Below are 27,732 nucleotides of genomic sequence, written 5' to 3'. Positions count from 1 at the left end.
AGCGGAGTTTTGCTTATGTGTTTAATGCGCTGGATTTTCCCAACCGGGTCATGAGTTGCATGCGGTAAGTAAGACTTCTGTCTTATGTTGGAAATAGGCGTGTGCATATTATATAAATGACACGAACATGTAGTGAATCATAAGTTATAAGAGTTGTATAAAGTGTTGCATGACTCGTACTCGCTCCTCCCGCGGTAGTAACTCCTCCTTCATTTTTTCGTACGTTATCAGAAAGATTCTGTAAAGCTAATCTTTCTTTTATAAATCTGATTAAACTAAAGACTCTTCTGAGATATAAAGGATGTAATACTACTCTAAAGGTACTCCAGATTAACATCAGAAATGCAGAAACAGCGTGTGTTACATGAGCTTTAATAATACTGGCCACACTTCACAAGAGGTTGAAATTAAATTTGAATGGCGATGACAGGAAGAGAAATTTATCGAATTGCAATAAAAAAATTCAACATCAAAATGCAATGTGCAGAATTTCAGCCCTGAGACACTTGGTTAATATTGACCAAGTGTCACAGGGCCTGAAATTCTCCACATTATTGGAAAATTGTTCTCATTTGCACAAGTTCTGCAATCATAATGTCAGAAATTCCTACATTTATTCATTTTAACATGTAGGTACAGCAGAGTAAGTAAATTTATCCATTTATTGTAGCATGTGTTGTGCGTGTGAGTACACTCTGGCTGTGTCCAAAATAGCCCCAAATCCTCTCATTCACTATTCCTTACATTAGTTCACAAATATATATATCACAGAAATGAGTGAGTGAATTCAGACACTTGAGCTTGCCTGAAGCGCTGCAGCGTGAAGGAACTATGTTTCTAAAGTGTTTCATTTATTCTATAGATGGTGTCAGAAGTAGCAACATAAACCAATTACATTTCCTGGTGCGTTTCCCAAAAGCTTGTTAGTCAACTACTGTCGTTACTGACAAAGTTAATTGATTTGGTGTTTCCCAAAACCATAGTTCAAACGAACGTCAGAAGCATAGTTCCTTGTTATTATAATATGTAAACTTACGTTGATCATGCTTTTGAACAAAATAAGCAGAAAACATCTATATTCATCATTCTAAATATATACAAATTTTTTTTACCTCTTTAAGTTTGTGAACAGAATTAAAGCGCTGTATTTAAAAATTGCAAATGTACGCAGAACTACGAGCTTTAAGACCCTGGGGAATCCCTGGGAGAATGATGTAAGAGCAGATTAATTAAATATCTTTATATTATACAACAATGTATGATGCAATGTACGTTATTCACAGCAATAATCTGACATTACATCGATTTGAACAGATTAATTAGTACTCCACCTTCTAATTTGCATATGCATAGATATACTAAATGAGGCAAGGGTGTAGAACTACATTCAAGCTGTTTTAAAGCATGAAGAAATTATTGCTGTGCAGCTGGCACTATTATTGTGACAGGTTAAACTTTTACATATGATATTAGGATGCTCAAAGATGTGTTTTAACTGGTAAAATGATTGGGAGATATTTAGATAGATTGGGGAAGACACTCTTAATTCAATTCTGAATATGGCACACAACTCTGCCACCATCATTTTAGGCTTATTTTTCTCTGTCTTAACCTGAGAACACTGTGCGATATCTCTTTATTTTCAACATAAAGTCAGGTCAGGGCGAAACTTATCATCTTGTTTATCTGAATCATGCACAAAACGCCATGACAGGAAAACAAACATCTTACCAGTCGCAAATAAAATGAAAATTCTGCACACAATCTCTGCTACATTTCTTCGGGGTTAAACGTTGACTTATTATAACACAGAGCACAATGAAGTCCTGTTATGCATGTAGTTATCTTCCTGAGGGAGCTTGGCAATATACAGTAAATAAATCTTTCAAAACTTTGCTGATATATTAAAACCATCTACTACTTCTCTGGCACTGTTTATGGGGATATCATAGCCTGTGCTTTCCTAGCTAACACAGTGTTTCTTTCTTCTGTATATGTCGGTGGATCAAATAATTTAACAGGGGGTTGCATTTGACAAGCAGCATAGTGCTATCTTCCTTTAAGTGCAACCCCATCTGAAAGAACCATTCTTTCAGTCATCCCTCTCTAAAAGATATTTACCTTTCATCTTTCCATTTTAAAGCTCCATGTTTCCTTCTGCTCCCCAAAATGACAGATATTGTACAAACCCAGAGAAATATACGTGTTCTCATATAGTACTGATGAAGCAACGGGTGACAAACACAAACTATTTTTAAACAATATAAATAAACGGTATAAAGATGTGAAACTTACAGCTCAGATACTAACTTAAGCATAAAACATGCAGTGCTTTTATGTATATGCATGATATACAGTACTGTTAAAGTTTTAGATGCATATAGTGTTTACAGACTCTACGTTATTTTTTCGTTGTGATATTCCTTTCTTAAAGGGATAGTTCACCCAAAAATCATCATTTATTCACCCTCGTGTTGTTCTAAACCTGTATGAGTTTCTATTTTTTTATGTTGATGAACACAAAAGAAGATATTTTGATAAATGATAGTAAGCACACAGCCGATTGTAACCACTGACTTCCATAGTAGGGAAAAATATTATGGAAGTATTGTGATAAATGAAGTAGATATTATATTTTGATAAATGATGGTTAGCGCACAGTTGATGGTACCCATTGAATTCCATCATATTTTTTATTCCTACTATGAAAGACAATGGTTACAATCAGCTGTCAGGAACATGGGAAGGATGAACCCAAACGCAAGCACCAGACTAAGACACCAGACTAAGACACCAGACTAAGACACCAGACTAAGACACTAGACCAGTGGTTCTCAACATTATTCCTGGAGGCCCACTGCTCTGCACATTTTGTATGTCATCCTTATTTAACACACCTGATTCAAATCATCAGCTCATTAGCAGAGATCTCCATGAACTGAACTGAGGCCGGCAGATAAGAGAGATATACAAAATGTGCAGAGCTGGTGGCCTCCAGGAACGGAGTTGAGAAACACTAGACTAAGACGCCCGACTAAGACGCCCGACTAAGACGCCCGACTAAGACGCCCGACTAAGACGCCCGACTAAGACGCCCGACTAAGACGCCCGACTAAGACGCCCGACTAAGACGCCCGACTAAGACGCCCGACTAAGACGCCCGACTAAGACGCCCGACTACGACGCCCGACTACGACGCCCGACTACGACGCCCGACTACGACGCCCGACTACGACGCCCGACTACGACGCCCGACTACGACGCCCGACTACGACGCCCGACTACGACGCCCGACTACGACGCCCGACTACGACGCCCGACTACGACGCCCGACTACGACGCCCGACTACGACGCCCGACTACGACGCCCGACTACGACACCTTCATCAGACAATACAGGCAAATACAAAACAAACGAGCACAGAACAAGAAACACAAGGGCATTAAATAAGGGAGCAAATCAAGAGGGGAACAGGTGATGAGGATCAAACAATAAAGACCTATGTGGATGACAAGGGAGTGGGGTAAAAGAGACGAGACAAGGAAAACACGTGGCCTGATAGCAACACACCATGGCACGTGTTCCCAAACATCATGGTACTGTCAGAACCCTGTCAAATTGAACTAAACATTACAACAAGATGAGATTCTGACAGATTCCTGACATCAGCTGTGTGTTTACTATCATTTATCAAAATATCTTATTTTGTGTTAATCAGAAAAAATAGATTCATACAGGTTTAAAAGGATGAAAAAATTATGACAGAATTTTTATTTTTGGGTGAACTATCCCTTTAAAGATCAATAATAAAAAGCTTCATATCAGTGCCAACTACATGCCCCTTGTCTAGTAGAGTCTCTGTGCTCTCCCACATGTTTGTATGTAACTGAGGTTGTGTACGCTGCTAGAAAAAATGAGGGTGTAGACATAACATGAACCACGAGGAAACAGACAGGGCCGACCTGGACGGTTCACCTGATGCGAACAGATCTCGAGTCACTGATGGATCAGAGGGTGAAATTGGACATGCATTTGGGATTATATGACTCTCGCACATTCATTATTGAGCAGCTCGGGTTGAGATTGATCAGAGATCTCGTTGCTGTCTTTCTCAGGTCGCTGGATTTCGATCCGAACCCGAAACGCACCTGATGAGATGACTTGAGGTCGACGCATTTCTGAATTACATTACAAAGCCCTCTGCTTTCCACTGCCAGTTCTCGCTTTCTCAGCCATCAATATGACGACTTATATATTATTTTCAGTTCTCAAATTCACATAAAACATTTTAGAGAGACATGGTATACAAATGAATGATACTGGTGGTAGTCGGTATAAAGGCAAGTCAAGCACTTATTATTTAGCAAAATGTTGTATCAATGTCACCCTAAATAGCAATCACACACCTGTGAACTGGTGTCTCTACAAATGGCTCATTAATATGAGAGTCATAGGCCCGTCAAACAGGCACCAAGCTAAACAATGCTAATCCACATTGATCAAAGGCTTCCCGTTCTGTCACTTCACCTCCATTCTCTCCCACCCACTCCAACCACAATTAGGGTTCCTCTCAGCGTTTCATTAAGATGTTAAAAATACCGAGTTGCCTCCCCCTCCAGAGAGCAAAGTCATCGAGACACATAGCGAAATCCTCATTTACCATTGTGAGAAACTAACCGTGGCATCTCCCTAAACATTTCAATCAGGTGAAGAGCCCCACTCGTGCCAGGGGCTGACAAAAGCGAACGCTAAGCCCTTGCTGGCCCCAGGGCTCCACGGCGCACGCAATGCGTGATGATAAGCTCATCTTCCAGCAGGGAAAAAAAACTAGATTTAATTAGCAACAGAAAGCCTGATGTTTTTCCATTAGATAGCACATAGATTCTAGACAAAATAATGAACTGATGTAGGACTAAGCAGTGATAATTATAGGTTTTAGGTAATGAGGGGAAATACACAGGGATCCTTACTTGTACTGTTGCTTGGCATAATGGTTAGAGAGTCTCGTGGCCGGCAGGTTGTGACCAAGAGGCAACCTAAAGTACCGATCTCTATCGTGAACCCAACATGGAAGTGACGTAAAGTCTCTCTTCACCCACGTCCCGCATCTTTACCTATTTTATCCGTGAGTGATGCGCGGTTCACAATGCCAACATGGCAATGGCAGGCCCCCCAAATAGGCTTCAAAAAAGATCTATACAGATCTATGGGTGATGTCACGGACATAACATCCATATGTTTTTACAGTCTATGGTTGCGACTGAGTGAGAAGGCCTTGAGCAAGGCACCTGTCCCCATTGCTCCCCGGGCACTGCAGTGATAGCTGCCCACTGCTCTCTCTGTGTGTGTGTACACGACTAAGTGCTTGTGTTTACTACTCACTGGATGGAATAAATGTATAGGTTACATTCCAAGTATAGTCTACTATACATTGCTCATTACGTCACTTTCAGTGGAAATTCTGATACTCTATATTTAACAATGGGCTGTTCACATTTTGTGTCTTTTGCATGCAAAAGTTCATTATTTTTAATGTGGACACGCTGCAAGCATGCTCAAACAGGAAGTGACAGAAACCAACCAATCAGCTCACCATTTACGTATCAACATTGCATCATGTAAACATTGTATCATTCCACATCAACTCCTATTTTGTCACAAATAGAAGACATTATGCATGGAGATGCATTAGAGAGTGCGTCTCATGGTTGCTTAGCAACAACAGACGTTACCGGAGTGCAAGCATTTGGGCGCATTGGAAAGCAGGAGGAAAGTTGCGCGGACCAGTCTCATCTCACGAGAATTTTATGACATGTACGGAATTGCTGATTTCAAGAATGACCAATGCAATCTACTAAGAGCAGCGCACATTAGTTCAGGGTTGTAAATAAGCAGAGCTGATGAGGTGCGGGTGATCTACTAGCGCCTGTAACGGTATATTCACACAGGATAGAAGCGTTGACGCTTGACGCAAGGCTTTTCTGAAGCGTTGCCAACAGCCAATCACAGTGGCCGCTACACATGCTCCGGTCTTCCATAAATGTAATTGGCTAGCTTTGCCTAGGTTTTTTGCAGAAGGCAATCTGATTGGCTGACGCACGGGTTGCCGCTAGTGACACGGCGCTGACAGATCCACAATTCAGTTCGGCAACTCATGACGTCACCATTTAAAAGTGAATAAGAAGCGTCCATGCTTGCGCCCCATACACTCTCAGAAATTAAGGTACAAAACTGTACCTTTTCTGTCACTGGGGCTGTACCCTTTCAAAAAGTACAGCTTTGCACCTAAGGATTTAATTTTAGTACCTCAGAGGTACATACTGGGACCAAAGAGAGCTTATTAGTACCTCAAAAATACATATTAGTATTTTAAAAGTACATATTGGTACTAAATATTTACATATCTGTACCTAATGGTCCATACAATTACCTTCTTAAGGGTGCTGCCCCACTGACAGCTAGGGTACATATTTTGACTTTTTCTAACAATGTAGGTCCTAAAGGTACGGTAATCTACCCAAAATTGTATTCTGTTTTGTATTCATGTGAAGGTCCCAAACGGAAACTTAGGGTACAGCCCCAGTGACAGAAAGGGTACAGTTTTGTACCTTTATTTCTGACAGTGTACTGTAATGCGCTTGTGTTCAGCACCACGGACATCTCAGCTAACAAAGCTATAGTACACTGAAAAGAACTGGAAGACAAAAAATGAAGTTTTGAAACGTCTGGTATGGTGTGACATCTCCCAGTGACTGATATTTTATTTCCTCCAGCAAATAAAAAAATATTATGTTCCTCTGTTACATGTAAAAACAATCCTCCGCATTGTATCACTTTCTCTCCGTGATACCTCTTTTTTTAGCAACAATTGCAGTCATTTTATGTGTAAAATGATTTAAGACATGCTTTTTTCTTAAATTTCGCAAATACCAGTTATAACACAAGCACAAACATTAGTAAATCATGTTGCGTGAATCATTTAAATAATCTCCTCCCAAAAGATTTTGCGTCTGAGAGGAAAACTCATAGCAATGCATATGCAATAAAGTCAGTTGGAAAAATAACTAGACCACATCTTTTCAGCACTAATTATCCACTGCACGTCTTTAGTAAATCCCAACTTAACATTTTATTTATTTAACATGTTTAACATGTTATTTAACACCAAAATGATGGTTTGCGCTGGCACAAGCTGGTAATAAATCTGGCCCTATGTGTCTTCCATGGTTTTTGTCACCTCCTGATTTGTTGACTTCAGACAGATCACCAGATTGTGTCTTTTAAACACTCACACCTCCCACATTTATATGGTGATGTTAAAAACATTTTATGTTGCTTGTAAAGTGATTTGACTCGACTTATAGTTCTTCTCAGTTTATGTGAACTGTGACCACACAAGCGCCAACGATTTCCACACAACATCTCCTGATCATTTCACAGAACCGGTGAAAATCGCACCCCACACACCTGACCTAACAGGTCTTGTCAGATTTATGTTTAAGTCATGAATGATTAATCAAACCGTGAGGCTTTTTGTGGAAAGGTGCGTTACTGCTTTTGTGTGGAAATGTTCTTTTACACAATGTGTATGTCTGTGAGTGTCCAATGATGGAGTGGCCATCTACCCCGTTGCACGAAATGCTGGGATTTGCTCCAATCACATATGACAATGCAGAGGGCCAATGGATGGATGGATGGTACCTCTTTAATTAGAGGCTAAGAAAACAAATGTGAAAACCAGAATATCAGAGATTCTTTAGACTCCATACATTAAGCAACACCTTAGAAACCACCTTAAATGACTGAGTAACCTCATAGAAATGTGATAATAACCACTCATAACCTAGCAACACCTCCAGCTCCAGCATCCCTGTTTCAGGGATTACACAGACAAGAATCGCTCATTTTTGTAAAGTTTTTTAAAATTGTATATTGTTTTTGACTAATTGTATACATTTTTTGATGGCTAATGATAGAATGAAAAGTAATGCACGGATTAAGTCTTCAAGCCCCAAGTCACATAGGCAGCATGGTTTACATTTTAGTTTCTGTAAATGTACAAATGCATATCATATAAATACACACAACATAAGCAAATATGCAATATTGAAATATTCATGCATGCATATCTATCTACTGAGAGAGAGAGAGAAATAACTGCTCAGCTGTTATCACAAACAAAGTGTTATCTTACCTTAAGTGCCAGTGTTGATGCTCGTCCTGTCTCACCACACAGAAGGAGAAGCAGCCACCTGTAAAACAGAATCAATGAGACCACACCACACATACACACATATACTCAGCATGCATTCATGTTTTTATACGAGTATATCAAAGACATCCCTGAAACAATGAAGCTTTCTACTGTTCACAGTGTTTTCTCATCACAGCGTGGTCTTTATCTGCACTTTCCTCCTTAGGGACAATTTCTCTCTAGCTTCTGTTGTTAGCACTAAGCTCGCACTAAGGTGAAAAAATAATGCATTAAAAAATTTTTCTGACCATAGGAGAATGTTACTGCAGGCGCAGATTCGGGGCAGTCTGTTGTTGAGGGATGTAAATTAGGTGGGTGCTTCCTTTTACACGACTCTTCCGATATGAATATGGGTATTGATCTGAGCTTTCTGAATGAGCAGACCACAAAGGGCACAAGTGTTCCCTAAGGATACATCCTATGGATTTATTTACTTTTGAAAATCCACTAAAGCAGGCAATGTTCGGGACAGTGTAATTGAAAGAACAAATGAAGTAATGACAAACTACTGTAGAAAACTGATATAAATGAATACGAAAAGTAACTTTATGTCTTTTTCCCTTGCTTACATTTTGGGACCAAACTTTTCGAATGTAAATAATTTCTCAGAAAAGGAAAAATGCAAGAGGCAGGTCAAACAAAAATAGCACTAAAAATGCTAAATGTATACATGAATGCAAAGACCAGGGCTTGAGAACAAATACATTTTATGCATTCCACAGCGTGCCAAACAATCAGTGTACCTGCGATGTTCCTGCTCGGACACACTTCGGTGCTCATTTTCTGACATAATGGTTTCACCTTTCATTGCAGCTCGCAACATGTGAAGTGCTACAATCAACAGTGTGGCCGCCTCGCCCGCTGTAGCTTTTCAATTTCTCTCCTCCATTTAAAAAATTCATGAAGGAGCAGTCAGAAACACATGCTACCGCTGTTTGCCACCCACTCTTCCTTCCAAAATGTTTTTGGAAATAGTGAAACATTTTGACCAAGACAGAGGAAGACTGTTGAGGGAATTCTTATGGTTTTTTCAGTGATTTATGGGCTTCTGTATATACCACAGCCCGAACATGATGGAAGTCCGGCTCGTTGCGTGCAGTCCATGCGGCATGTCAGTCCGTGAGACATCGGGGAGAGTGATCACCATGGGCACAGCATAACACCAGTTCTATGTGAATCACGGTTGACTCGGCTGTAATTTGTTATCTTTCGGAGTTGTGTTGATGCGGCAGATAGATTCCGAAACTATAACCATTTATCACCTGTCACTGGAAACTTTTACACTTTTTATCTATTGTTGAAAAAAATGTTTCAGAGAAATGTTGCATCTATAAAGGCCAAGAGTCATAAATTCTGACAAAATATGAAAAAACAAACAATAAAAGTTTTTTTTTATTAATATCTTCTCATTATGGCATAATTTACATGGACCATTACAGATACAATATAAGAATACTATGGCTGCAACTAACAAATATTTTAATACAGATTAATCAGGTGATCTTTTTTTTCAGATTAATCGACTAGTATTATCCCCTTATGACATCATAAGGGGAGCCAGATTTGAATGACATACTCTTTCACATGCTAGCAGAGAATGGTTTACCAAAACTAAGTTACTGGGTTGATCTTTTACATATTATAGCACTTGAAAATAGCAAATGTCAGATTTTCATAATATGTCCCCTTTAACTCTTTCACCACCAGCGTTTTTAAAAAAAGTTGCCAGCGCCAGCATTTTTCATGATTTTCACCAAAGTTTAATGCCTTCCAGAAAATGTTCTTCTTTAAATATATAAACATACAATATACCAAATGAAAGAACAGACCCTCTGATTTCAAACAAAAAAAAAACGTTTCATCCTACCTTCAGTGGTTCTTTTGCAATCAGCTTTTGATTATGGGTAGGTTTTTGCAAAAACACCATATTTTGAGCAAAAAGCAGAGATAATTCAATTTTTGTGACGGACTTTTCATAGAGATCCCATTCAGTGCGATCTTTAAAACAGACACGGACATGCAGCCGCTTGCCATAGGGCAATACTTCCGGTTTTAAAAAGTTGCGGAAGGGCGCCACCTGGTGGATAATAGCGGTATTGCGGAAAGACGGAATATCTCGTCAATGGCGGGGAAAGAGTTAAAAGGGCCATGGCATGAAAATCTGACTTTTTCCATGTTTAAGTACTATGATTGGGTCCCCAGTGCTTCTATCAACCTAGAAAATGCAAAAAAGACATTTGGCTCTCCTTATGATGTCATAAGGAGCTCTTATTATAATAATATAATAAGTCTTGCACTTTATTTCCTAATTCCTGTATGTTTTAAAACCGAAACCAAAATCTCAGACGCATAAGTGAATAGACATGCATTATTTATATTAGTTAAGCATTTAGGACGATAAACCTCTCAGAAAAAAATACTAATAAGAAATGTAGGCATTTGATGTCTAAGGATGCGTCTCAATTTATCCAACAACAGGCTAGGCCAAGAGTCAAACAGAAATTGACGTTTAGCTGCTTTTGAATCTGTGCTCCTCATAAAGGCTACTAAAGTACCACCATGGTTATGAAAATACCATTTTATATATTTCATTAATATTTTATGTTAGCATTGCATTTTCATAAGTGAGAGGTCATTTACATATTAAGATTAATATGCACATATTGCATATTAAGATGAATGTCCTGTCTTGGAATTAAAAGTGGAAATGCAGTTTTGTCAGTGAGTTAACAGTAAGGGTTGAAGTCTCAGCACCTCACCGCTCACTGATTTATGATTCCCTTTTAAATTTAAATGTTAGATTTTATGAATCATTTTGTAAGATGACAGCCCTGTGGAATAATCTTCTATCATCCACTACTTTTGTAAATTACACGTCAATTAATTGTGGCCTTGCCTTTTACCTTCAAAACTGTTTGGACAACAAATTTATTTTTATTGCTCGTATGGCTAACGGTTAAACGTGATTAATGCACGCAGCTCTGCACCTTTATCTCCATAATTAAACAATAATGAAGTTATAGTAATAAAACTCCATTACTAGAAGAGCAAAATTTATTAGGTCAGAAACATTTTGCTTTTGTTGCATTTCTGTATTTAATTAATCCATGGTCACGTCCTCTCTTTTAATATAAGGACAAAAAAATGCTGAAATCAGTGTTTTTTATTTTTTAATAGTGGGCATACTTTACAATTTTTATATAAATCCTTTCAAATTATAATTCATATCTTGGGTCTTTATGAGCCACTGTCATAATAATGAATTTTAGTCACAGACAGTGAATAATGAATATAAAGTTGCAGAAAAAATAATAAAATAAAAGACCACTCAAGTTTGCCATTCATCAGCATTTCTACATACGGTATATTATCAATGCAAGAGAGCAAAAACCATCCGGTTCCAAATTGTGGCTGGACGATCTTTGCATCTCTATTATTTCTTTCTTTATTCAATTCACAGATAAATAAATACCCCCAAAGCAGCAAAACACTGGATGTTTCTTGTCATTAACTATGGCAATACCATTTAAGTAGTTTGAAAGAATTGGCAGCTGTACTGTATTTACATGGCTCCCTTACATTACTATGTGCCAAAAACACACATTATCTCACATAATCTGCATAAAAATAATTGATGGACAAACACCTAATTACTGTCTTTTTGTTTGATTTAATTTATGTTTAAATTGGCATATAAAAATGCACATTCACAATTAACTGTTACTTGCTGACTTTAGCTCGCAAGAAAAGCAGACAAGTTTAAAAAGAGCTTTCATGGGTTGCACATTTTTCTTTTTGCTAAAGCCCCAGGAACTTTTTTGACTGCTTTCATCTTCAACGGTTTTCTGAATTGTAAAGCTCAGTTAAAATAACTCCTTCCACCAGGTAAAAGTGACAGCCTTTGCCTCGTACAGCCATGGCATCAAAGAAAGTCTTAACAGTTTTAAACCTCAAAACCCAACATGGAGATAGTACAAAGCGATGGCGAGAGTGCACTATTCAGCCTTCAACGGTACACAAGAACGCAATGCAGCCTCTTGTGTCCATTGTCCTGTTCTGCTTTAGGGACAGCATCCATCAAACAAAAGATTAAAATGGCCAGGGAGTTTGAAAATAATGTGCAATGGGCTTGCAGTATCTTATTAAAAGTGCTTTAATGGCTTCATGCCTCGTGGCTAAACCAACATCATCTTATAGAGGTCAGAAACCCTCCCTCCTTATGCATCACATCTGTCAAAAAACCACAAGTGTGGTTTTATTGCGTAGTAACAAGCAAACATCAAATCTGTTGTTCATTTTTTATGCTAATAAGGATGATATGAAATTTAACTCCACAAACACTATTAGACACTTAGAGTTCATTAGTTGAGTTAAAAGTTGAAAGCTACGAGGACAGAGTCAGTGACTAGTAACAGCAGAGTGACACGCTCTTCTTCATTTTAATGGGAGCTTGGTGAATTCTGGCAACATGAGCGTCAGCGACCCTTTGGCGTCAGGAGTTCAGCTACGTGACAAAGTTGAGAAAAGTTCAACTTTATGTGATTGACAAGTGACTTTCCAGAGTGACTACCAATAAAAGTGAATCAGTCATCCGTCACTCATCAATTATTAAGAGGATGATTACTCATTTGTGTGAGTTGCCTCCTATAACAACTTTATTGACGGGTGAGACACAGCGACAAAACGGTTTTTGAGAACTTATTTCAACTTTATTTTATAAGATAAAAACAGACATAGTCAAGATACCAAAAAATATGTTAACATTAATTATTACACGGCTCGTTGGAATGCTTGATTCTGATTGGCCAGTCAAGACATTTACAGATATTCCCAGATAACAACCACTCAAAACAACACACGGTAACCCGGCAAATCATGTTGACAGGTACAGTTTAATATTACTCAAAAATGAAAAATAAATATGTCTTTTAACTCATTCCCCGACAGCCATTTTTTGAAAAGTTGCCCGCCAGCATTTTTTTGTGATTTTCACAAAATGCCTTAAAGGAAATGTTTCTTCTTAAAATATATAAACATACAAATATATCAAATGAAAGAACAGATGCTCTACTTTCAAACAAACAATAAACAAACAAACAAAACGGGGAAAAAAATCATCCTATCAATATTTTTTTCTCTGCTTATAAATTCTTAAATATGAGTATTTATCTTAAAAAAATATTTTTTTTTTGCAAAAAGCTAAAATAATTGCATTTTTGTAAAGGAATTTTGTTAGAGATCAGATTCAGAATGATTATCAAAACATACACAGTTTAAAATTAGTAAAAAAAAATAGCTTCAGTTTTTAATAAATTGTGTAAGTTTGCCATCTAGTGGATAATCACAGTATTATAGATTAACATAAAACCTCATCAGGAACACGTTTTTTTAATGTAAATGTTTTCTCTTAATTGACGAGATAACTCGTCAATGGCGGGGAAAGAGTTAATAACGTATATGACATTATATTTACAAATTATTTGATAAACCAAATAGTGTGTTCATGACATTTGAACATCTTGTTTTATCGGGTTTTCCTTTCGGAAGAGCAATAAAAGCAAAACAATAATTCAAATCAATGTTTAATGTTGTTTACGATGTAAATAAGTGGGATAATGTACAGGCAACTGGTTGCAATCGCGAAATAATCCCCTTCAGTGTGATACAAGACGCTACGTTTCGCATCGGGTCCTGATCACAATGTCGGGCTTATTTCTGCTTACCTAAACATTATCCCTTGCTTGTAAATCCAAATTTAAGGCAACCAGGATTCTTGTACAATGAAAGTACTGTATTTTTTAGTATTTTACATAATTTTAGTATAAAATCAATATTAGTCAAATTATATGTCTTATAACTCTCTATTGTCCTGCATTGGTATATAAAGTAAATATATAGCCTGCATGGATAATAAAATAAATAGTTTTTGTTTCTTTAAAGTTTCTGTTATGGTTTTAATTTATTTTCCTCTGCCTGTGCAATATGCTACAGAAAACACGAATATTTCTTGAAACATTGTTTATTTTCTTTCAGTCCTGTATGTTGCAATACTCTACGGTATGTTGTAATATACTGTAGATATAAATGTAAACAATTAGAAGCAGTTATAGGACAGCAAGGGCCCTATTTTAACGATCTAAGCGCATTGTCTAAAGCGCACAGCGCAACATCTAAATGGGCGTGTCCGAATCCACTTTTGCTAATTTAACGACAGGAAAAATGGTTTTTGCGCCAAGCGCATGGTCGAAAAGGGTAGGTCCTATTGTAATGGGAGTATTTTGGGCGTAACGTGCAGTAAACCAATGAGAGTCACAGCTCTCATCCCCTTTAAAAGCAAGTTGCGCTGGCGCTATGTCTAATCCCTATTTAGATGACGGACTTTGTAAACTGAAAAACTAAGCGGAGGAAGAAGATCCCCAGTTTAAGATTAATGTTAAATAATTATGTTGTTTTTCCACTTGTATTGAAATTGTTATTTTTTTATTAAAACCTTTAAAACCCGTTTTCTTTTAGTCATGGAAGTAAAAAGCAGGCTTGTAATTGCTTTAAATGTATGGCTATCCAATATCATCAAAACATAATTTACAAGTATGTAAGATAAGGTTTGTACTCTAAAAATACTTTATTTGTAACAAATAGGAGATAAAGAATTTACAAACGGCTCTCCTCACGTTTCAGCACTTTGGACAGCGGTTTTTTAGCAAAGAGTTTTTTTAAGCGTGACTTAAAAATGTTTCTCATCTCACCATATCCACAGGTACAGAGTAATCATATACAATAAATCCGTGAGGTAGCATAAAAAAAAACATTTAAAAACAGACGCATTTGTTCAAAGCAAAGCATTTATTTACTTGCCAGGCTGCAGGTGAAGCAGCTCTTTGTGCCTTCTAACGTCTCATAATCTGTCCTCATTTATGTCCAAGAGACTCAATAATAATCTTTTACATTCAATCCTTTAATCTTTCATATTTAAAAGCATTTTTGTGCTGCTGCGCATTCATGTACCTTGTGATAAGCAAACCCGCGTTGTCCTCCCGTGTATAGGCGCATTTTACTAATGCGCTCTTTAAATAACATAAAACACATTGCGCCATTGACTTTAGACTTTAGACCAGGTTTTTGTTGGTCAATGGCGTAGTCTATTTTAGTTGCCTCAAAATAGCAACGCGCCAACAATGCGCCTGAACACACCTCGTTTTCAGACCACAACGCCCATGGGCGCAAAAGGGGGCGCAAATGCATTTGCTATTTAAACAACGCGGCGCTAAACGTGAAAATTAGGGTGGAAACTAGCGAAAGACACTTGCGTCGCGCATTGCGCTGCATTGCGCAGGGTGTAAGATAGAGCCCCAAAAGTTAGAGACAGACAGATCCCCATTGTGATTTTCACAAAAGTGAATGTGTGGATGAGCAAATGCAAGCACAGATTTCCATTAGGCCGGCACGGAGCAAGCGAGACTGTGAGAAAACCCAACCCCATAATCTTCAGTCAATCTCCATTGAGCCGCAATTGCATTTGGATGGTCTTTAGAGAGGTGAACTATAACTTTAGTTTCAGAATCAGGGATTAAAATGTCAGGTTTAAACGGGGTCAATTTTGTTTTGACTGCTGGAAAGTCAATTCATTTAAAACGGCAGAAGAGCAGAGATTCATGTGCGTTTCTGAGATACGCTACCGCTCATTAGTAAAGACCGAATCTTTTACATTTCCAGTAAACATGGCCTGGGGGAGCCATCGATATACACAGATGCTATCGTGTGAAGAACGAGCGCACATAATCTTGTTTACCGTGTGATGTTTTGATAGTTGTGTAAATCGTGAGATCTTCTTTGGCACATTACATGGACAAACATGGCTTCAGGACTGCCGGTGAATGCTAATTAAAAACCATGAAACAATCTATTGAATTGCCTTATGCACTTGTAAACTGCATAGAGAAGCAGTGTGTTCCCAGATTTGTACTGACAAAGCAACCTCTCATCTCGACCTCCCTTTGACTTTCTGTGTTCTCTGCTGACCTCGCCTCTTTCTCTCTTTCTTTTGTGTTGTCCACCAACTGCCCTTACTTTTTTACTTTGTGTCTTTTTGCTCCCATCTCCCTCACCCTTGGCATCTGATTTTTGTGAAGAAAACAAATGGTCCTGGCAAGAGATTTTGGAGCTGGTCTTTAAAACAGCCTGGAAATGATGCATTGCAACGTAACGTTTCTTTGGTTCAGTTGTGAGCTTCTGGCATCAGTTCTGTACGTCCCCTGTGGTTTCACCTCAAAGAGTCACACATGAAAGGAGTGACTAACCTACAGGAAAATTGGATATCTCGGGATATCTGAAAAGTTGTGTTTCATTTAGTATCTAGTTTGTCCTTTTAAAGATGCAATGTGTACATTTTAGGAGGATTTATTAACAGAAATACAATGTGATATACTGTACATAACTATGTTTTTAATGAGTTGTTTTTATCTACATACAGTACAACGTGAGTCCCCTTACATGGAAGTCTACAATTTGCGCAGCCATGTTTCTTTAGTAGCCGTAAGTGCATTGTTTAACATTTAAAAGGCTCTCTTGACTGAAATGCAATATAATATACATAACTATATTATCAAACTACCTTAAATAATGAACTGTATATGAGTAATTTTTATCTACATACAGCACACTGTTAGCCCTCATGTTGTTTTAACACAATTAAATAAGTACACTTAACTTAAACCCTGAAAAATTACGTTCTCCATTATGCAAGTTTTTAAGTTTAATACACAAATTGCATGAATTCTCTCATTCAACAAGAAATTTTGAGTTGAATCAATTTACCCATCATGCACTGCAGCATGCATAAATTAAATGCTACTCTTATATGTTTTGTTGTTTGTTTCTCTTTATTTATACTACTGCAGTTGTTTATTGTTATCATTGTAGCTTATTATTTTTGTGGTAAAGTGCAAGAGCTTATCTTTTCACTTCACGAGATTTGATTACTGTCACCATTATTGAGACTTGTGTGTTCGGTGTTGAGGTCTCTGTGTAAAGTTTACACCTGCGCTTTACTTGATGTTAACTTTGCTTTGCAAGGCGTCTTCTTTTTTTTGTGAGAGGCAAAGATTGCAGAGTTCTCTTAACATTACAAGTTTTATAAAATTTTGTTAAAATAAGTTTATTATATTGTTAACTGACCATTTGTAAAAAAAGGGAACGTTTAGTTAATCAAACAAGAATATATTACTGGAACAAGACGTTTTACATACAGTTAACGAGAAATTTAAATGGCCTGTTCAGAAATTTTAAGTAGATTTAACTTAAAATTAACACATAATTTTCGCTATGCATTATATGTTTTGGTTGTTAAAAAACACTCAAAAAAATGATCAGATTAATCGATTAATCGATCGATTAAGTTCTAGATTAATCGATTACAAAAATAATCTCAATAGCTGCAGCCCTACAGCCAAGTAAGTCCCTCAAAAGGCGGATATTAAATAAGTTTTGAGTTTGTCACACCACAGAAAAATTTTATTATTAACCACACAAATAAATTTGAAAGATTAAATATGTTAGCAAAATCTTGGAAAAATAGGCTGCATTCTCTGCTATCAAGTGGTGGGGGTGAAATGAAATCAAGCCCACTCGCAGAAAAGCTGCCATCTTTCTCAACTGCTACAACCTGAATGGATGCTCGCGATTGTGTTAGGGACGGGGCCATGCATGCAAGTGCATTATCAAGCCACGATTTTACGCCCACCTCAAAAACCTAAACTCGGAAATGGTGAAAAACTGTTTAACGATCTAACACTGGAATTCAATACTACATAGTTGACAGTCTTTGTGATGTGTTTCAACATTTGTGTATGAAAACAATTTTCAAGATTGATTTTACAGTGACTTTAATGTATTACCACTTATTTTATCTATTTGAAGAATTTACAAACAAATGTACCCCCAAAGCCTAGTAAACTATCAGCCTCCCTGCAAACACATCTAGTAAACCGACAGCAAATTCAATGGGCTGAAAAAACTGTCACAGCTGTCAAAAGCAGTCTTCAGACCTTGCACGAGATTGTCTCCTTGGAGAAAGACAGAGTCAGGCATAACTGCTTTGATTTTAACACGCACTCAAAGTCAAACCGACAGTCAATATTCCACTCCCAAAACACGAGCCCTTGATCGTAGTCATCTACAGCATATGTCTTTCTATTTATCATTGGGATTAAATGAATGTGGATTAAACGGTGCGTAGACCAAGGTCTCCCTCATTCAAAATTGCACAATGTATAAAGTGATTAATGATGTTTTCTACACTTCCATTTGCTGTTGTCCTCTTTGATAGATTATATGCATTGCCATATCTGGGATGAACAAATATAGTTCACTTGAGGCTGTGCCAATCACACCAATTACCATCTTGTCATAGATGAGAAACCCATCAAAGGAGGACGATTGATGTGCCCATCGTGGATAAGCATATCTATAAAGCCAGCCCTCACCGTTTCACTTGATTTAAGGTCAGCGGGGAGTTGGGTTCAGTGAGTCCCTCCTGGCATCAGGACACAGATTTTGGCCTGTGATGTGGATCTATTGGCCCATTTTTATGCTGGAAACTGGATCATAGGTTGTTACCCCTCAAAGGAAACTGCCCGGACTGAATACAGGCCAATAGGATATCTGCTCTGTATCTTCCTCTCCAAAAAACATGCAATTTGTGAAAATCTTATGAATTATATATTTGATTTTATACAGCTGACAGCCTGTCAGGAACGGCAAGACAGACAAGCAGAGTGATACTACAGTTTTTGTAAGCAATACGGTACGAGAGGATGTGCTGTATCAGGGAATAAGTAATGGATGAGGGCATTGTTACACACACAAAAAAAATGGCTGGGTAAATTTTGCACATACATTAACACGTGCTGGGCTAAAATGACCCAATTCTGTGTTGTTGGTATGCAACCATGGGTTGTAATAACCATCACTTGGGTTAAAACAACCCAGCATTGGGTCAATTTTAACCCAGCGGTATATTCTGTCCAATATTATTTACCCAGCATGGGTAAAAAAGAACAAAGCCATTGTGACATAACACAGCTTACCAACACAGATGTAATCTTTTTAGGCCACATAAAGAAAATACAGTAATCCTGCAAGGTCACCTATCTCTGTATGCAGTCGTGTCTTTAGGGCGTTTTTAATTGCCAGACCAGCATCTGATATTAAAACACTGGAGAATAGCTCATTGCGATAACACTGTCTTCCTTCAGGGGTGGGTCAAATAAATATGCTCTCCTCTCTCATCAGCTCTTCATTAAAGACTGAATAATGTCCAAGTGCTGATGAGACTGTATTTGCATGTCCACATTAATTCTAGTCAGCGCCTTTGTTTCAGCCCCAACAAGAGGGTGCAACAGCTTAGTGAGAGCAACAAAGGAAGACCCCATCACACATAGAGAAAATGCTGGAATGGCTGGCGAAAACTTTGGGACGTCATCCATCACGCTTGGTTCAGCATGAAAATATGAGGAACACATTATTCTATTTTTAGAAATTCAAATAAGGAGAAAACTGTCATGCGCGGCTAAATGTGGGCACGGTGGTTGTTTAAAGCGATAGATTACTCCAGCTGGGAGTCATTTACGGCTAAGGTCACAAGTAATCGAAAGTCATTTTTACTAAGGGATGTTTTCCATGTGTGAAATACTGCATGCTCAACCCAGCCTGAGGGTCGGCGACTCGTTCCAGAAAAACATGACGATCAAAATACAGGATACTGATGGCATTCATGACAGTAAATGAAATATAAAGATAATGAATCTTCACATATTGTCCTATATAGTGTTATTTGCAGTATATTTATAAAGATATAATTTCTTGTATTAAAAGCCAAAATTGTGAAAAAACACTGTCTGTTATTATAATGAAAACTATTTATTTTGTTTGCCCAAGAATTACTTTCATTTGAAATTGTTAGTATTGTCTAAAATCATTTCCCTTGAGCTGAGGATGAAAAAAAATTCTTACTGCAATCATTTCCTTTCAAATAATTCAAAGAACATTTTGAGCTTCATTTGACCTGTTTTTCTGTCTTCAGGTCTTGGTGCTGAAACATAATGATTTTAACACAATGTCGATGTGAGTCCTTTCAAACACAATTGTAATGTGATGGCTGGATCATTGACCTTCAGCAAAAGGGATTTTCAAGCATCCAAACAGAAGGTCTGGCTAAACAAAAAGTATGGGTTTGTTTTAAATGTTTTATTTTGTGTGCGTGTGTGTGTGTGTGTGTGTGTGTGTGTGTGTGTGTGTGTGTGTGTGTGTGTGTGTGTACCTGGTAATTATCACATTGTGGGGACCAATTGTCCCCACAAAGATAGGAATACCAGTAAATTTTTGACCTTGTGGGGACATTTTGAGGCCCCCATGAGAAAACAAGCTATATCAAATCAAACAGAACGAGTTTTTTTTTTATCTAAGGTAGCAGAAAGTTTCCTGTGATGGTTGGGGTTAGGGCTTGGGTTAGGGGAAGGGAATATACAGTTTGTACAGTTTAAAAACCATTACATATATGGATTGTCCCCACAAAACATGGAAACCAGAATGTGTGTGCGTGTGCTAAGACCAACAGAACATCACAGTGCGTCACTCGCAGATAACCGGGTAAAGAATAGGGACAGGGGTGAAGCTGAAGTGGCTGGTCACTGAAACCACGCCTGCATACCCTTATGCAACAAACATATACTGCAGTATATTGGAAAATATCATGTAATATATTAGGCAATATATTACCATATATCGGATTTAATATTTCTATTTCCCAATATATTGTAATATATGCATAGAAAATATCATGTAATATATTAGGCAGTATATTCCCATATATAGGATTTAATATGTATATTTTCCATTATATTGCAGTATATGAATAGACCATACATGTATATATTGATACAAAATATATTGTAACCAAGACCAAAAAGGGCACTATGTTTTTCCATGTAATAGTTTGTCTTTATATGATTTAATATACTGCAATATATGCAGGGGCGTCGCTAGATCCCTTTTACTGGGGCACATGCCCCAGTGTAAATCTTTTGTGTCCCGGTGTAAATCTCAAGTTTAAATTTTAGCAGTTAACTAGTGTATTCCTATACAAAGATAATCGCGGCAAAAACGGATCTATATGCAATGTAGTTACCCAATTTACGCTTGTAAAAGCGACGAAGCAGTCGCATTGACTCGTGCACACACGTATCCATGTCCATGCACGTCTTTGCGTTCATCTGCACACAACCGCATTCAAAAGGTGACGCCAAGCGAGTTAGCTTATGAAAACATGACTAGACTAAAGTAAGTTTCTAAATAATAATAATAATCTTATTTTGACTCGATCATTATTGGCTTCTTTAGATGAACATGTTTTGTGCAAAGCAGGGAAAGCGAAGCAGACAAGAGAGATGATGAGTTTTAAGGAGGTAAGACAAACTACATCCTCACCCGATCAGGTCTGAAACATTAGAGGAAAAATCTCAGGAAAACCTCGTCAAGTCTGTAGAATTGAATTGTTGCTGAGACAGATGTAAGATGTTCTTAAGATTATCTAAGTGTACTTTACTGTGCTATTTTGAGGCACCATGAATATGAACTAACATGCACTTTTAACATACTATCTCTGTATAAAAAAACTTATTTAGTTAACACTTGTATTAATCTTGAACACAACTTTTATACAAAGATGGGTTCAAGTTTACTACAAGTGGTACCTAAATACATTTTTTAAATACATTTTTAGCACATTTTAGTTCATATTTATGGTGTCTCAAAATAGCACAGTGAAGTACACTAAGATGATCTTAAGAACATCTTAATATACTAAAAATTTGTCTTTAGTACTTCTTAAGTACAAAATTAGTGTGCGAAAATAAAGCACTTAAAATACACTATGGAAGTGTACTACTTTTTCACCTTGGTTAACACATGAGTCAGTTTTGGTGAACTGTTACTTCAAAACTCTACACACAAATCCTTACATTTCTCAGTGCTTACACCATCTGGTCATATGGAAAGCACTAGCATTCAATACTGTTCACTCAAGTCAGCACAGCTTAGCAAACAATTACCAAGCTGGAAACACTAAAAGTCAAAATTGAACACACAGCAATCAGATCCTTCAATAGATACATAAAAGGGCCTGAATCTGTTCATTGAGCTTTGAAACAATGGATCCACAGAGAAATGAAGGAATAGGTCGAGGAAGAGGAGGAGGAAGAGGAGGAGGGAAAGAAGAAGGACATGGTGAAGGAGGAGAAAGAGGACATGGTAAAGGAGGAGGGAGAGGACATGATGAAGAAATAGGTCGAGGAGGAGTAGGAAGAGGAGGAGGGAGAGGAAGAGGCAGAAGAGTAGGGAAAGAAGGAGGACGTGGTGAAGGAGGAGGAAGAGGACATGGTAAAGGAGGAGGGAGGGGACATGATGAAGAAATAGGTCGAGGAGGAGGAGGGAGAGGAATAGGAGGAGGGAGAGGAGGAGGGAAAGGAGGAGGACGTGGTGAAGGAGGAGGAAGAGGACATAGTGGAGGAGGAGGAAGAGGAGGAGGACGTGGTGAAAGAGGAGGAAGGAGATGAAGGGCAAGGTGACAAGCAATTTCAAGGTGAAATACAAGCCACTCTAGTTGACCATGTCCTGGTCCATGGTATGACTATGAGGGAGGCTGAGCAACGAGTAAAGCCTAATTTGAGTCGCTTTACTTATGCCTCCATCTTCAGAGCCTTCAGGGAGGAAAACAGATAGGTGTACTTACAGTAAGACTGCTCTATACAGTAACTTTAGTGTGCATACACTGTTGGACTATGCTACTGGAATAAAGAAATGCATCAAATTGCCTTCCATACAGATAGACATATCAGCAGATGAATGCAAGGGGTGGATCAGGCAAGAGGATTTTACCCTTGCTGTTTGGCTAGGACCAATATAGCCTGTGATGTGGATGAGATTCTCTGGCCTGACCCAGAACTAAGACGGGATGTTGAGGCGAAATATTACAATTTACAGTTGTGCTGTGTATAGCACATGAATGAATAAAAATGCATACATTGATTGTGTCTTTTTGGTCATGTGAAAAGGTTTTTGAGGGGGAGAACCACAAGCAACTTACCAGTTTTGGATATATTGTTTTGAATTGATTGCACAAGTGTGTAATACTATATTGTAGTGTGTGTGTTTTTGAAAGCTTGTGTGTGTTGTCTGAGGGAAAAGTTTGGTATTTCAGTAAGAGTGAATGGTTTTGAGTGTAGAGCTTCATTTTGACCTGAAAATATGATGTTTGCAGTATTGTGTGAGACTTTATGGAATTGTCTTTACTGTTTTGAGAATATGAGGCATAGTTTCAAGAAATGTGTAATAATGTTAGGTATAACGAAGATTATAATTGTATATATGTATCTTTTGCAGTAACTGTTGAACTGTAGAATAGTGGGTTGAGCAAAGGACATTGTATAGAAGTGTTGCACACTTCTTGCACACAGCAGGCTTTCAAAAAAGTCAGCAAAAAATGGGGGGCCTGTGCCCCAGTAGAGCTTTATATCTAGCAATGCCCATGAATATATGGATGTGCTATGTATGTATGTATGTATGTATGTATGTATGTATGTATATATGATTTAACAATTTTTTTTTCTTTCCAAATAAACAACTACAGCATATTCATGAATATGCATGGCATATAGCCTAAAGAAAATATTAAAGACAAAAATCTGCATTACACAAATAACAGTTTTATTGAAACAGCAGAGACCTTTCTTTCATTTTCTACATTTGTCAGTACTCTACTCAGCACCGACTGCTTCAACCAGAATGCGTGCCAAAGGCGATGGAGCATAATGCTTGAGTAGGAAGCTGAGATTCAGGCGCGAGGAGAGGACAAGGACACATACCTGTGACTAGCAACAATGAGGCTGATAGGTCCTGACCAGAGATGTATAGTAACGAAGTAGAACTACTTCACTACTGTACTTAAGTACTAAAAGACAGTATCTGTACTCTACTGAAGTATATATTTTTTCTCCTACTTCCACTTTTACTTCAGTACATATTTTCGATGAGTTTAATACTTTTACTCCGATACATTTTTTATGTGCTGCATAGTTACTCGTTACACTCAAATGTTACGAATCATTCCAAACCCACATTATCACTGCCAGAGCGGTGATACACATTAGAAACACACACAGATCGTGTTCTAAACCAATCGGAGATAGTGAAGGGCGGACCCCTCCCTCCCTCTCACTCCCAAATATGAGCCTGGGTTGTGGACAAAGTGAAGCAAATAGAGAACCAAAGTGTGCGAGAAAGACAGAGAGAGAGAATGCGTGAGAAAGGGCGAGTGTGCGTGAAAGAAGGAAACTTAAGTTCATTGAAACACCTTGTACCTTTACTGTACCTATTACCATTATATCGACTAAAATTTAATTATTTGGTTAAATTAATCTAAATTATCTGAACAGTCCTGTCTTTGTACTCCTGCTACAGCCAAAGGAATTGTGAGTGTCCTTTAGCTAAAACATTTGAAATAATATAAACAATATTATATTCAAACTTTTGACTGTTTTCTTTAATAACTACATTACACAATACTTGTACTTTTACTTTCAGTACTTGAGTAGTATATTTTAAAATAAACTACTTGCAATACTTAAGTACAAAACATGTTTAATACTTTAGTACTTCCACTTAAGTGCTGTGCTTAAAGAGCACTTCAACTTCTACTCAAGTCACTTTTTTGATAGAGCACTTGTACTTTTACTCAAGTCTGGGTCCCTAGTACTTTATACATCTCTGGTCCTGACCTATAGTCCTAACTCATACTCCTAATCAGTAGGTGGCGGTAATGCACCTAAAAGTTGTTTGCTAACCACCAGTAAAACTTGAGAAGGAGACCGATCGTTGGCATGCTCTCAACCCAGGAAAAACTTCAAGCTTTACAAGGTACATAGTTTTCAGAGGTGGTGCTTTCCAGTTTTGATTGCATCTCTTCCAGGAGAGATTTTTGTGAACCAGAGGGGAAGGAGTGAGAAGGGAGAGAGTAATCGTTGTTGTTTTGTTCCACAGATGCTGTTTTAAACCAGTTTCCACGGCCGAAGCTGATGTTAGAAAATCCATCAACAGTAGAATATGCGAGCTAAGACACCAGGTGAAGTGCAAAAGCATGGGTATATAAGTAATTTAAACCAGTGAAGAGCCAAGATGGACTCCTAGCCAGGATAAAGGCCTGTTCTTTTGGTAATTTATGTCTTTGCTTTTTCACATTGCCAAAGCTCCTTGAAAGTTTGTTTATATCTATTATTGTCTGTGCATTTTGTTTATATTGTATTTTTAACTGTATAACGGCACTGCAGAAAGTTTGAAATAAATAGACCTTTGTAATTTAAATTGCTTTCATTTATATTTTGTATATTTTCTGTTTTATGTCACTCTTTTAAAATGTAATTTATGTTAATGTAATGCAAGACATTTATGTAATGTAAAGCAAACCACATTGTCTGACCATGTGCAAAATCTCTTGTGGTTGTAATAGGTCTGTTTAGCTCTCTACCTCAAATTAGTTTTAGTATGTGTGCCTGATTAAAAGAAAATAAAGGTGGCTTTTGATAGATTATCCATTAGTCTGTGTTAATATGTGGTATAAATGTGTGTACATATTTTTATGTATATATTTCTATATAATTTTACATATTATTTAAAATATATTCTACAATATAGTAAACATACATGTGACACTATATCTGTACATATATTGTTAATACATTTTTGCATATCAATCGGAATACAATATGGTGGATATTTGTAAATATAATATTGCATATTTTGCGATATATAAACACATATATTATATTCACGTGCAATATATTAAAAGCGACAATTATTTATATTTATCAATATACTGCAATAAATTACATATATATAGAATATATGTATCAACATATTACTCATGTATTTTACAATATACTGCAATATATTGCATACATAAAGAATATATGCATCAACATATTACTCCATACATTGCCAATATATACTGCAATATATTACATAGATAAAGAATATATTTATCAACATATTACTCCATATATTGCCAATATATACTGCAATATATTACATAGATAAAGAATATATTTATCAACATATTACTCCATATATTGCCAATATATACTGCAATATATTACATACATAAAGAATATATGTACCAACATATTACTACATATATTGTCAATATATACTGCAATATATTACATACATTAAGAGTATATTTATCAACATATTACTCCATATATTGCCAATATATACTGCAATATATTACATACATAAAGAATATATGTATCAACATATTACTACATATATTGTCAATATATACTGCAATATATTACATACATTAAGAGTATATTTATCAACATATTACTCCATATATTGCCAATATATACTGCAATATATTACATACATTAAGAGTATATTTCTCAACATATTACTCCATATATTGCCAATATATACTGCAATATATTACATACATATAGAATATATTTATCAACATATTACTACATATATTGCCAATATATACTGCAATATATTACATACATTTAGAATATATTTATCAACATATTACTACATATATTGTCAATATATACTGCAATATATTACATACATATAGAATATATGTATCAACATATTACTCCATATATTGCCAATATATACTGCAATATATTACATACATATAGAATATATGTATCAATATATTACATACATTTAAAATATATGTATCAACATATTACTCCATATATTGCCAATATATACTGCAATCTAATACATACATTTAGAATATCTGCATCAATATATTACTTCATATATTTCCAATATATTATGGGATATATTAAATAGTATAATGAGATGTATTTAATCAATATATGAAAACGGCAATAATTGCAGTATTGTATAATATATTGCAATATATCACTTACATATATATATAATATATTTTTATATAATATATCATGATATATATTACTTTGTAAATTTCACAATATATGGAGACACATTAAATATATTGTCATGTAATATATTGAGAAATATATGTTTGTTGCATAAGGGTAGCTCAACGGTAGTGACAGTAGTGGCAGTTCACCCATCCATCAACTGGCCACGCCCTTAATTATGTCAAACTTTAAGGCTTTAAGGGACACTTTTTTTGAAAACATGACCATTTTCAAGCTTCCCTAGAGTTAAACATTTGATTTGTACTATTTTGGAATCCATTCAGCCGATCTTCGGGTCTAGCGGTACCACTTTTAGCTTAGCATAATCCATTGAATCTGATTAGACCATTTAGCATTGCGCTCATACATAACCAAAGAGTTTTGCAATTTTTCCTATTTAAAACATGACTCTTCTGTAGTTGCATCGTGGACTAAGACCGACAGAAAATTAAAAGTTGCGATTTTCTAGGCAG

At 36.8% G+C, this 27,732-nt stretch overlaps 1 protein-coding gene across 1 annotated transcript in view; it reads right to left on the bottom strand.

Annotated features, from left to right (window-relative positions):
• The window catches only part of tnr (tenascin R (restrictin, janusin)), a 218,899-nt gene that overhangs the window by 94,797 nt on the left and 96,370 nt on the right, over positions 1-27,732 (bottom strand). Inside the window, exon 3 of the mRNA XM_065276614.2 lies at positions 8,196-8,253. The gene's annotated coding sequence lies outside the window, so the exon portion shown is untranslated. The remainder of the gene's footprint in view (positions 1-8,195; positions 8,254-27,732) is intronic.

This window comes from Paramisgurnus dabryanus, chromosome 6, assembly GCF_030506205.2.
Source record: "Paramisgurnus dabryanus chromosome 6, PD_genome_1.1, whole genome shotgun sequence".
Taxonomy (NCBI): domain Eukaryota; kingdom Metazoa; phylum Chordata; class Actinopteri; order Cypriniformes; family Cobitidae; genus Paramisgurnus; species Paramisgurnus dabryanus.
This window is presented reverse-complemented; position numbering and strand designations above follow the sequence as displayed.